Source organism: Schistocerca serialis, chromosome 1, assembly GCF_023864345.2.
Source record: "Schistocerca serialis cubense isolate TAMUIC-IGC-003099 chromosome 1, iqSchSeri2.2, whole genome shotgun sequence".
NCBI lineage: Eukaryota > Metazoa > Arthropoda > Insecta > Orthoptera > Acrididae > Schistocerca > Schistocerca serialis.
The window spans coordinates 71033207-71044055 of NC_064638.1; the positions used below are offsets into that span (position 1 = coordinate 71033207).

Consider the following 10849-nt stretch of genomic DNA (forward strand, 5'->3'; position numbering starts at 1 on the left):
AGATGGTAGGGGAAAACCAGGAGGGATAAGGCACGGCAGTGGAAGGGAGACGAAAACAGGAAGAGCTGGAAGCCTGGGGGAGGGGGGGGGGGTGGAAAGGAGAAAGAAGGTGGGCGGCAAGGGAAAATGGCTCTGAGCACTATGGGACTTAACTTCTGAGGTCATCAGTCCCCTAACTAGCCTAAGGACATCACACACATCCATGCCCGAGGCAGGATTCGAACTTACGACCGTAGCGGTCGCGCGGTTCCAGACTGTAGCGCCTAGAACCGCTCAGCCACTCTGGCCGGCGGGCGGCAGGGGAAAAGGAGATAGAATGGAAGGGGGGGGGGGAGAGGGAGGGAGAGAGGGATCCCTGAGGATGGAGGGGAAGAAGGGGGGATTAGACCTGGTAGGAGGAGTAGATGCAAGGTGCGAGGACATTATCTGGGATGGGGAGTTGGCGGAAGTCACCTTGGGCGAGGGAATGGAGCGTGTGAAGATGAGAACCAGGTGGGACAGTGTGGTACAGGTGCGGCAGCAGGCTGGGGTGGGAGAGGATGGGGGAAACCAAAGGACGGGGAGATGTATAGAATTCGTATTCCTTCAAGGAACAGGAGGAGATGGGGGAAGGGGATCAAATCATAGGGGATCCACGTGGGGGACGGGAGACAGATGTGATAAGCGAGGTGGAGTGCATGTCACAAATCTCATGCATGAAATATGTGCCTATATTTTCTTGCATTCAGCAGAATAAGCTGCAGTTACACACATACTCCGAAAGTATTTCTTAAAGAACAAGTTGCAGCGTATGTGAGATTCGGCTGTTTTTACATTTATTTGACGACCCTTCATGTCTCTTGATAATTTACTAATGCCTGGAACGAAAAAATATGATAACTATTTCGTAATTAAAATTCAAACATTAATACTACAGCTAGGCTGGCCGTTGTGACCGAGCGGTTCTAAGCGCTTCAGTCTGGAACCGCACTGCTGCTCTGGTCGCAGGTTTGAATCCAGCCTCACGCGTGGATGTGTGTGATGTCCTTAGGTTAGTTAGGTTTAAGTAGCTCTAAGTCTAGTGGACTGATGACTTCAGATGTTAAGTCCTATAGTGCTCAGAGCCATTTGAACCATTTGAACTACGGCTAGATTTCTCGCCTCTAGGGGCATTAGTGTCGTCCCAACTTTCAGAAGGTAACAGCTTCTTCACCTGTGGGTGTCGCGACTGTACATTATAGACTGTGCTACAACCGAATGAGTCGCTTGTTTCCCGACAGCCTAATAAATCGGTTGTTTTCATTCGGTTGATCTTACTGCTACCTTTAGCTTATCTTTGTGACGTAGCTAAATAGGGAGTGTGGGGGATTACCCTCTCGCTCTTCAGTTTACCGTTGGACTTAACAAGTGCGCGCCTCGCTCGGTGTGTGTGTGTTCGCAAGTTCGCGAGGCTCGGCACACGGCTACAGCGGACGGCGTTTGGTACTATGAGCGTGTGTGCACTGTTTCTGTCTCTCCTTGGTAGGCGGCGTAGCGCTTGCAAGTTACGGCCCCTCTTGGCTTGTCTGTTGCTCCAGACGTCCTTGACACGCGTTTCCGCGGCATTTCCGTGTCAGTGGAAAGGCGACGCTGCTCGCTATGCCCACGGCCCAGCACTGACGTAGCCTCCACCACAACTCGGAAGCCCGTTTTGCACGAGAAGCTTTCTGCTCTAAATGGTCTACTCGCCGTGGTGCGCCAGCTACGGCGGAAGAGGACCAGTGACATCAAGGCTCAATAGATTGTTCCAAACGTGATGTTTTAAAATCTGCGGCATCATGCAGATTGCGCGTGGCCTCAAACAGGGGACTGAAGTGTCGTCTGCTAACATCTTATGCTAACTACTCTCGTCGAACTCACTGCTGTTACGTAAGGGTCATTAAAATGAAAATGAGACACACTAAAAATGTTAGTATATTGTCTATTATTTCAAAAGTAATCGCTGTAACTGTTAATACAATTAATTATCCCATTCTCCTTCACGAAGAAATGTTCGCGGTTGCTTAAGGAACCATGATTGTACCCAGGCATGCACCTCTTTGGGTGTGTTCAAATGGGTGTGATACCTTATGGGACTTAACTGCTAAGGTCATCAGTCCCTAAGCTTACACACTACTTAACCTAAATTATCCTTAAGACAAACACACACACCCATGCCCGAGGGAGGACTCGAACCTCCGCCGGGACCAGCCGCACAGTCCATGACTGCACCGCCCAAACCGCGCGGCTAATCCCGCGCGGCATGCACCTCTTTGTCCGAAGCCAAGCGACGACCGCGAATTTCTTTCTCCAGGACTCCAAAATTATGGAAATCGCATGGGGAAAGATGGGGACTGTATGGAGGACGTATAAGGGCTTCCCAGTGAAACTTCTGCAGCGTAGTCTAAACAAAAGTCATGCAAGCTCCGGGAAAAAGCATGCGAAGTTCAGAAGAACGCGAAATCCCGAAGATTGGCTAAAATTTACAGACGCGCGAAGTTTGGCACGGACTTCAATGCGAGATGCCTTTAATAGGTTCCACAACGAAACATTGTCTCGAAATTTGGTAGAAAATCCGAAGAAATTCTGGTCGTATGTAAAGTACACAAGCGGCAAGACGCAGTCAATACCTTCACTGCGCAGTGCCGATGGTACTGTTACCGACGACTGTGCCGCTAAAGCGGAGTTATTGAACTCAGTTTTCCGAAATTCCTTCACCAGGGAAGACGAATGGAATATTCCAGAATTTGAAACACGAACAGCTGCTAGCATGAGTTTCTAAGAAGTAGATACCTTAGGGGTTGCGAAGCAACTCAAATCACTTGATACGGGCAAGTCTTCAGGTCCAGATTGTATACCGATTAGGTTCCTTTCAGATTACGCTGATACAATAGCTCCCTACTTAGCAATCATATACAACCGCTCGCTCACCGATAGATCTGTACCTACAGACTGGAAAATTGCGCAGGTCGCGCCAGTGTTTAAGAAGGGTAGTAGGAGTAATCCATCGAACTACAGACCTATATCATTGACGTCGGTTTGCAGTAGGGTTTTGGAGCATATACTGTATTCAAACATTATGAATCACCTCGAAGGGAACAATCTATTGATACGTAATCAGCATGGTTTCAGAAAACATCGTTCTTGTGCAACGCAGCTAGCTCTTTATTCACACGAAGTAATGGCCGCTATCGACAGGGGATCTCAGGTTGATTCCGTATTTCTGGATTTCCGGAAAGCTTTTGACACCGTTCCTCACAAGCGACTTCTAATCAAGCTGTGGGCTTATGGGGTATCGTCTCAGTTGTGCGACTGGATTCGTGATTTCCTGTCAGGAAGGTTGCAGTTCGTAGTAATAGACGTCAAATCATCGAGTAAAACTGAAGTGATATCAGGTGTTCCCTAGGGAAGCGTCCTGGGACCTCTGCTGTTCCTGATCTATATAAATGACCTGGGTGACAATCTGAGCAGTTCTCTTAGGTTGTTCGCAGATGATGCTGTAATTTACCGTCTAGTAAGGTCATCCGAAGACCAGTATCAGTTGCAAAGCGATTTAGAAAAGATTGCTGCATGGTGTGGCAGGTGGCAGTCGACGCTAAATAACGAAAACTGTGCGGTGATCTACATGAGTTCCAAAAGAAATCCGTTGGAATTCGATTACTCGATAAATAGTACAATTCTCAAGGCTGTCAATTCAACTAAGTACCTGGGTGTTAAAATTACGAACAACTTCAGTTGGAAAGAGCACATAGATAATATTGTGGGGAAGGCGAGCCAAGTTTCATTGGCAGGACACTTAGAAGATGCAACAAGTCCACTAAAGAGACAGCTTACACTACACTCGTTCGTCCTCTGTTAGAATATTGCTGCGCGGTGTGGGATCCTTACCAGGTGGGATTGACGGAGGACATCGAAAGGGTGCAAAAAAGGGCAGCTCATTTTGTATTATCACGTAATAGGGGAGAGAGTGTGGCAGATATGATACTCGAGTTGGGATGGAAGTCATTAAAGCAAAGATGTTTTTCGTCGCGGCGAGATCTATTTACGAAATTTCCGTCACCAACTTTCTCTTCCGAATGCGAAAATATTTTGTTGAGCCCAACCTACATAGGTAGGAATGATCATCAAAATAAAACAAGAGAAATCAGAGCTCGAACAGAAAGGTTTAGGTGTTCGTTTCCCCGCGCGCTGTTCGGGAACGGAATGGTAGAGAGATAGTATGATTGTGGTTCGATGAACCCTCTGCCAAGCACTTGAATGTGAATTGCAGAGTAGTCGTGTAGATGTAGAAAGTCATGATGACCTTTTTCTCTGACTGCAAGAGCCCACTGCTTATTGCCTTTCTGGAACACAGTGCCCCAATGAACGCACAGCGGTACGTGGACACTGCAAAAACTAAAACGCGCCATCATGTGCAAACGGCCGGGAATGTCTAGGACGACATCACTCTGTTACAGGATCATGCGCGCCACACGCTGATGTTGCCAAGACTGTTTCGACAACACTGCACTGGGAAGTCCTTACACAATATCCACACAATCCCGAACTTTCCCCATGAGTTTTTAATTAGGGTAACCCGTAAATTGCGGTGTCCTGCAAGCGACGGACTGGGGTAGTATGTTCTTGTTATTGTATGGGCAGTACCAGCTTCAAAGGAGAAACTGCGGAGGGATGCTGAGGTGAAGGTTGTAGCATTGTCTGTAACTAATACGCTGTATGGTGCCAAGGTGCCGAATATTGATTGGAGACATTTTATGGTAATCTGGGATGTAGTACCTCGCGCCGGAAGCAACGAGCAGAAATGCGTAAATGCGTTCACACACACAAACGTGCACCGATTGCCGCATCGCGAGTGTGGGAGCAGCGTCATATAATCAACGTACATCTTTTCAATGGGCTGATTAGCAACATCCAGTGCAAGAATCACTGCCGGGTATTTAGTGCTGGCTTGCTAATGCCACATGTCTTACACCCTGGAGCAAGATCCCTAATCAGCATCCCCATAGCCTCACATATGAAGTGCTCCCTAATTTTCATTCTTCTCTTAAAGATTCATAAACGACCCCCCAGCAGTACAGGATAGCATGATAGAAGATCTTTTAAGGCATGACGGTATAACTTCCGTGTCACTAGAGGGAGCTACAGAGGGTAAAAACCATAGAGGAAGACAGAGATTGGAATACATCCAACAGATACTTGAGGACGTAGGTTGCAACTGCTACTCTGAGTTGAAGAGGTTGGCGAAATAGAGCAATTCATGGTGAGCTGCATCAAATCAGTCAGAAGACTACAAAAAAAAAAAAAAAATTAAAAAGAAGAGGGAATAAATCCTTAGGTAGAGCTACGAGGATAATCCTAAAAGTAGGGTCTCCTATTTTCTTATAAGTACATAGACCTGTTTATTTCTACAATGGTTTACATCAGTTTACAGCTTGAACATTTAGCTATTTTTCGACAATCACCATTTCTGTCGGTGCATTTTTGTAGACGCTGAGGCAGTTTTTGTATGCCCATGTCATACCAGCTCGCTGCCATGCTGTTCAGAAAGTTACGAACCTCTTCTTTCACCTCGTCGTCGGAGCTGAATTGCTTTCCGGTCAAATGTTCTTTTAACCTAGGGAACAGGGCGCCAAGTCAGGACTACAGGGTGGGTGGGTGATTATGTTCCACTGAAACTGTTGCAGGAGAGCAACGGTTTGCCGAGCGATGTGCGGGCGAGGGTTGTCATGGACAATGTGGACGCCCTTGTTCAACATTCGTCTTCTCTGCTTCTCAGTTGCCCGTTTGAATTTTTTCAGAGTCTCACAGTACCTGTCAGCTTTAATTGTGGTCCCAGCGATTCAGTTCCGACGACGATGTGAAAGAAGAGGTTCATAACTTTCTGAACAGCATGGCGGCGAGCTGGTATGACATGGGCATACAAAAACTGCCATCGCGTCTACAAAAATGCACCGACAGAAATGGTGGTTATGTCGAAAAATAGCTAAATGTTCAATCTGTAAACTGATGTAAACACACTCCGCCTTCAGGCCACGAGTGGCCTACCGGGACCATCCGACCGCCATGCCACCATCAGTGGAGGATGCGGATAGGAGGGACGTGGGGTCAGCACACCGCTCTCCCGGTCATTATGACGGTATTCTTGACCGAAGCCGCTACTATTCGGTCGAGTAGCTCCTAAATTGGCACCACGAGGCTGAGTGCACCCCGAAAACTTGCAACAGCGCATGGCAGCCTGGATGGTCACCCATCCAAGTGCCGACCACGCCCGACAGTGCTTAACTTCCGTGATCTCACGGGAACGGGGGTATCCACTGCGGCAAGGCCGTTGCCTAAACTGATGTATACCATTGTAGAAATAAACAGGTCCATGTACTTATAAAAAAATAGAAGACCTACTTTTGGGATTACCCTCGTATCTTATGAGCATGGCTTTCCCGAGCAGAGCAACACAGAATATTCCCCTCCATGAAGTACAGCCTAACAACTTCCCTTTTCTCAGTTCTCTCCTACAGTTTGCTCAGCTCTGGGTCCGAATCCCGCTGTTCCCCAATGTTTTCAAAAAAGAGAAATCACCCAGTTAATGTAGGGCAGATGTGAAGAACTGAGGCAACCGTTTGATTAGATTCACCCTCTTCTTCGTCCGGTAGTGGATCTCATTCGTCCCTGAACATCCTGCTTAGGCCACAGGCGATAATATTCTCGGTACCAAATGGTTCAAATGGCTCTATGGGACTTAACATCTGAGGTCATCAGTCCCCTAGACTTAGAACTACTTAAACCTAACTAACCTAAGGTCATCACACACATCCATGCCCGAGGCAGGATTCGAACCTACGACCGTAGCAGCAGCGCGGTTCCGGACTGAAGCGCCTAGAACCGCTCGGCCACAGCGGCCGTCTTCTCGGTACCTCTGATGTTCTTAAACTGGAACTGGAAAGCAGAAATCCTCAATTCACACCTCGCAATACGTCTTCTGAATCTTGGCCTAGCAAGTGTAGGGACTGGCTATCTGTTTCTAGCAAGAACGGGCAGTGTTCTACACTCCTGGAAATTGAAATAAGAACACCGTGAATTCATTGTCCCAGGAAGGGGAAACTTTACTGACACATTCCTGGGGTCAGATACATCACATGATCACACTGACAGAACCACAGGCACATAGACACAGGCAACAGAGCATGCACAATGTCGGCACTAGTACAGTGTATATCCACCTTTCGCAGCAATGCAGGCTGCTATTCTCCCATGGAGACGATCGTAGAGATGCTGGATGTAGTCCTGTGGAACGGCTTGCCATGCCATTTCCACCTGGCGCCTCAGTTGGACCAGCGTTCGTGCTGGACGTGCAGACCGCGTGAGACGACGCTTCATCCAGTCCCAAACATGCTCAATGGGGGACAGATCCGGAGATCTTGCTGGCCAGGGTAGTTGACTTACACCTTCTAGAGCACGTCGGGTGGCACGGAATACATGCGGACGTGCATTGTCCTGTTGGAACAGCAAGTTCCCTTGCCGGTCTAGGAATGGTAGAACGATGGGTTCGATGACGGTTTGGATGTACCGTGCACTATTCAGTGTCCCCTCGACGATCACCAGTGGTGTACGGCCAGTGTAGGAGATCGCTCCCCACACCATGATGCCGGGTGTTGGCCCTGTGTGCCTCGGTCGTATGCAGTCCTGATTGTGGCGCTCACCTGCACGGCGCCAAACACGCATACGACCATCATTGGCACCAAGGCAGAAGCGACTCTCATCGCTCAAGACGACACGTCTCCATTCGTCCCTCCATTCACGCCTGTCGCGACACCACTGGAGGCGGGCTGCACGATGTTGGGGCGTGAGCGGAAGACGGCCTAACGGTGTGCGGGACCGTAGCCCAGCTTCATGGAGACGGTTGCGAATGGTCCTCGCCGATACCCCAGGAGCAACAGTGTCCCTAATTTGCTGGGAAGTGGCGGTGCGGTCCCCTACGGCACTGCGTAGGATCCTACGGTCTTGGCGTGCATCCGTGCGTCGCTGCGGTCCGGTCCCAGGTCGACGGGCACGTGCACCTTCCGCCGACCACTGGCGACAACATCGATGTACTGTGGAGACCTCACGCCCCACGTGTTGAGCAATTCGGCGGTACGTCCACCCGGCCTCCCGCATGCCCACTATACGCCCTCGCTCAAAGTCCGTCAACTGCACATACGGTTCACGTCCACGCTGTCGCGGCATGCTACCAGTGTTAACGACTGCGATGGAGCTCCGTATGCCACGGCAAACTGGCTGACACTGACGGCGGCGGTGCACAAATGCTGCGCAGCTAGCGCCATTCGACGGCCAACACCGCGGTTCCTGGTGTGTCCGCTGTGCCGTGCGTGTGATCATTGCTTGTACAGCCCTCTCGCAGTGTCCGGAGCAAGTATGGTGGGTCTGACACACCGCAGTCAATGTGTTCTTTTTTCCATTTCCAGGAGTGTAGATAGATTTTGAACTTCTCAGCCGCGAACAAAATGGCCAGAGCCTCTACATAGAACATTTGGCTTCAAGCGAGGAGATGGCACGCGAAGCGTATGCGACAGACCGTCTCCCACATCCGTCTGTAAAGGGGCTTCCTCAACACCTGCCATCGATGCGTCTGAATAATTAAGTCCCTACTAAAGTCGGGCCTTGTTAACATTGGGGTACTCTTCGAGGCTACCTTCAGGACTTGAAGGCCTCTATTCAAATATCCGCCTCTTTCTCCTTAGTTCATTAAGGGGTGCCGCGAACTGAGCAAAGCCGGGAATGGTTTCTCGTATTCGTTGGAGGCCGGCGTGACTAGATGGCCTCAGTGTGGCTCTGATCTGCTCAGACGCACTGAGCAGAGACTCGACGACCTAAAAAGGATATTTCGGATTGTGTAAATCTCACATTTGACGGCTTGCCTGTGAAACTCGCATTGCAAAGATGCGGACGGACGTCTCTAACATGCTTAAGGTGTTCCTCCAAATTTCGACTAAAAATTACTAGATCATGAAGGAAATTGTAAATGCACCGAAACTTCAGCACCTCAAAACTTTGTTCAAAATTCTGCCGCGCGGGATTAACCGAGCGGTCTAGGGCGCTGCAGTCATGGACTGTGCGACTGTTCCCGGCAGAGGTTCGAGTCTTCCCTCGGGCATGGGTGTGTGTGTTTGTCCTTAAGACAATTTAGGTTAAGTAGTGTATAAGCTTAGGGACAGATGACCTTAGCAGTTAAGTCCCATAGAATTTCACACACATTTGAACATTTTTCCCAAAATTCTAGAAAGGGTGGCGGACTTGTAGACTCTTCGAACGGAATCTTTTTGTAAAGATTCCAGTCCTCGGCAAAAGCCGTGATAGGCTTTGATTCTTGGGCTCATGGAATCTGGGAATATGCCTGATTAAGATCAAGAGTAGCAAAAACTTTCACCTCCTGAAACCAGCCAAAACACTTGCGCAGGTCAGGCATTGATATTGACTGAATAATTACCATTTTATTCAAAGCTCAATAATCCAAAATGGAACGCACCCTGTCCTGCCCGTTAGGCACAACAAAGATGAGGGAAGAGTAGGGTGACTTAGGTAACGTAATAACTTTCTCCTTCAACATCTTATCTGTGGCCAACTGCCTTAAGCTCCCTAATCCGAGGTGCAGGCAGTAAATTTGTGCCTTACAGGAATAATGTCTATAAGCTCCATTTCATATTTTACCCCTGAAATTCACCCAGGCGATCTGGTAAGACATCGCTAAATTGACCCTACAGCTGGCGGTGGCGATGACTCTGTTCAGGAGATAAACGTCAAATTACAATTATCTCCCTTAGAAGCTTCCGTGATGACTACTGCCGTTTGATTCTCGGCCTCTCTTCCCGTCAGGTGCTTACAAAAATCATAAGATGGGTGTGAACAGCTGAAGACTGTAATGAATGAAAAAGTCTAGGGAGGTCATCATCCAACAGCGTATATCAAATGATCATACCACTGAAGAGCCAAAGAAACTGGTACGCCTGCCTAATATCGTGTAAGACCCCTGCGAGACGCAACACGACGTAACATGGACCCGACTAATGTCTGAAGTAGTGCTGGAGGGAAATGACACCATTAATCCTGCAGGGCTGTCCATAAATCCGTAAGAGTACGGGGGGGGGGGGGGGGTGGAGATCTCTTCTGAACAGCACGTTGGAAGGCATCCCAGCTATGCTCAATAATGTTCGTGTCTGGGGAGTTAGGCGCCCAGCGGAAGTGTTTCAACTCAGAAGAGTGTTCCTGGAGACACTAAGTAGCAAATCTGGACGTGTGGGGTGTCGCTTTGTCCTGCTGAAATTGCTCAATTCCGAATGCACAACGGACATGAATGGATGTAGGTGATGAGACAGAACGCTTACATAAGTATCACCTGTCAGAGTCGTATCTAGACGTATCAGGGGTCCCGTGTCACTCCAGAAGCACACGCTCCACATCATTACGGAGTCTCTAGCAGCTTGAACGGTTCCCTGCTGACATCCAGGGTCGATGGATTCATGAGGTTGTCTCCATACCTGTAACCGTACAACCGCTCACTACAATTTGAAACGAGACTCGTCCGACCAGGCAACATGTTTCCAGTCGTCAACAGTCCAATGTCGGTGCCGACGGGCCCTGGCGAGGCGTAAAGCTTTGTGTCGTGCAGTCAACAGGGGTACACGAGTGGGCCTTCGGCTACGTTAAGTCCATATCGATGACGTTTCGTTGGATGGTTCGCACGCTGACACTTGTTGATTCCCCAGCACTGAAATCTGCACTTGTCTTATATAGGCATTGCCGATCGCAGCGCCGTATTCTGTCTGTTGAACTATATCTGTAAATGTGAATACGCATGCCT

The 10849-nt window shown here is 48.9% G+C and overlaps 1 pseudogene; it reads right to left on the bottom strand.

The window, feature by feature from the left end:
* Window positions 1-6212: 6212 nt before the first annotated feature.
* LOC126430113 (5S ribosomal RNA) lies at window positions 6213-6330 on the bottom strand (annotated as a pseudogene).
* Window positions 6331-10849: the final 4519 nt, after the last annotated feature.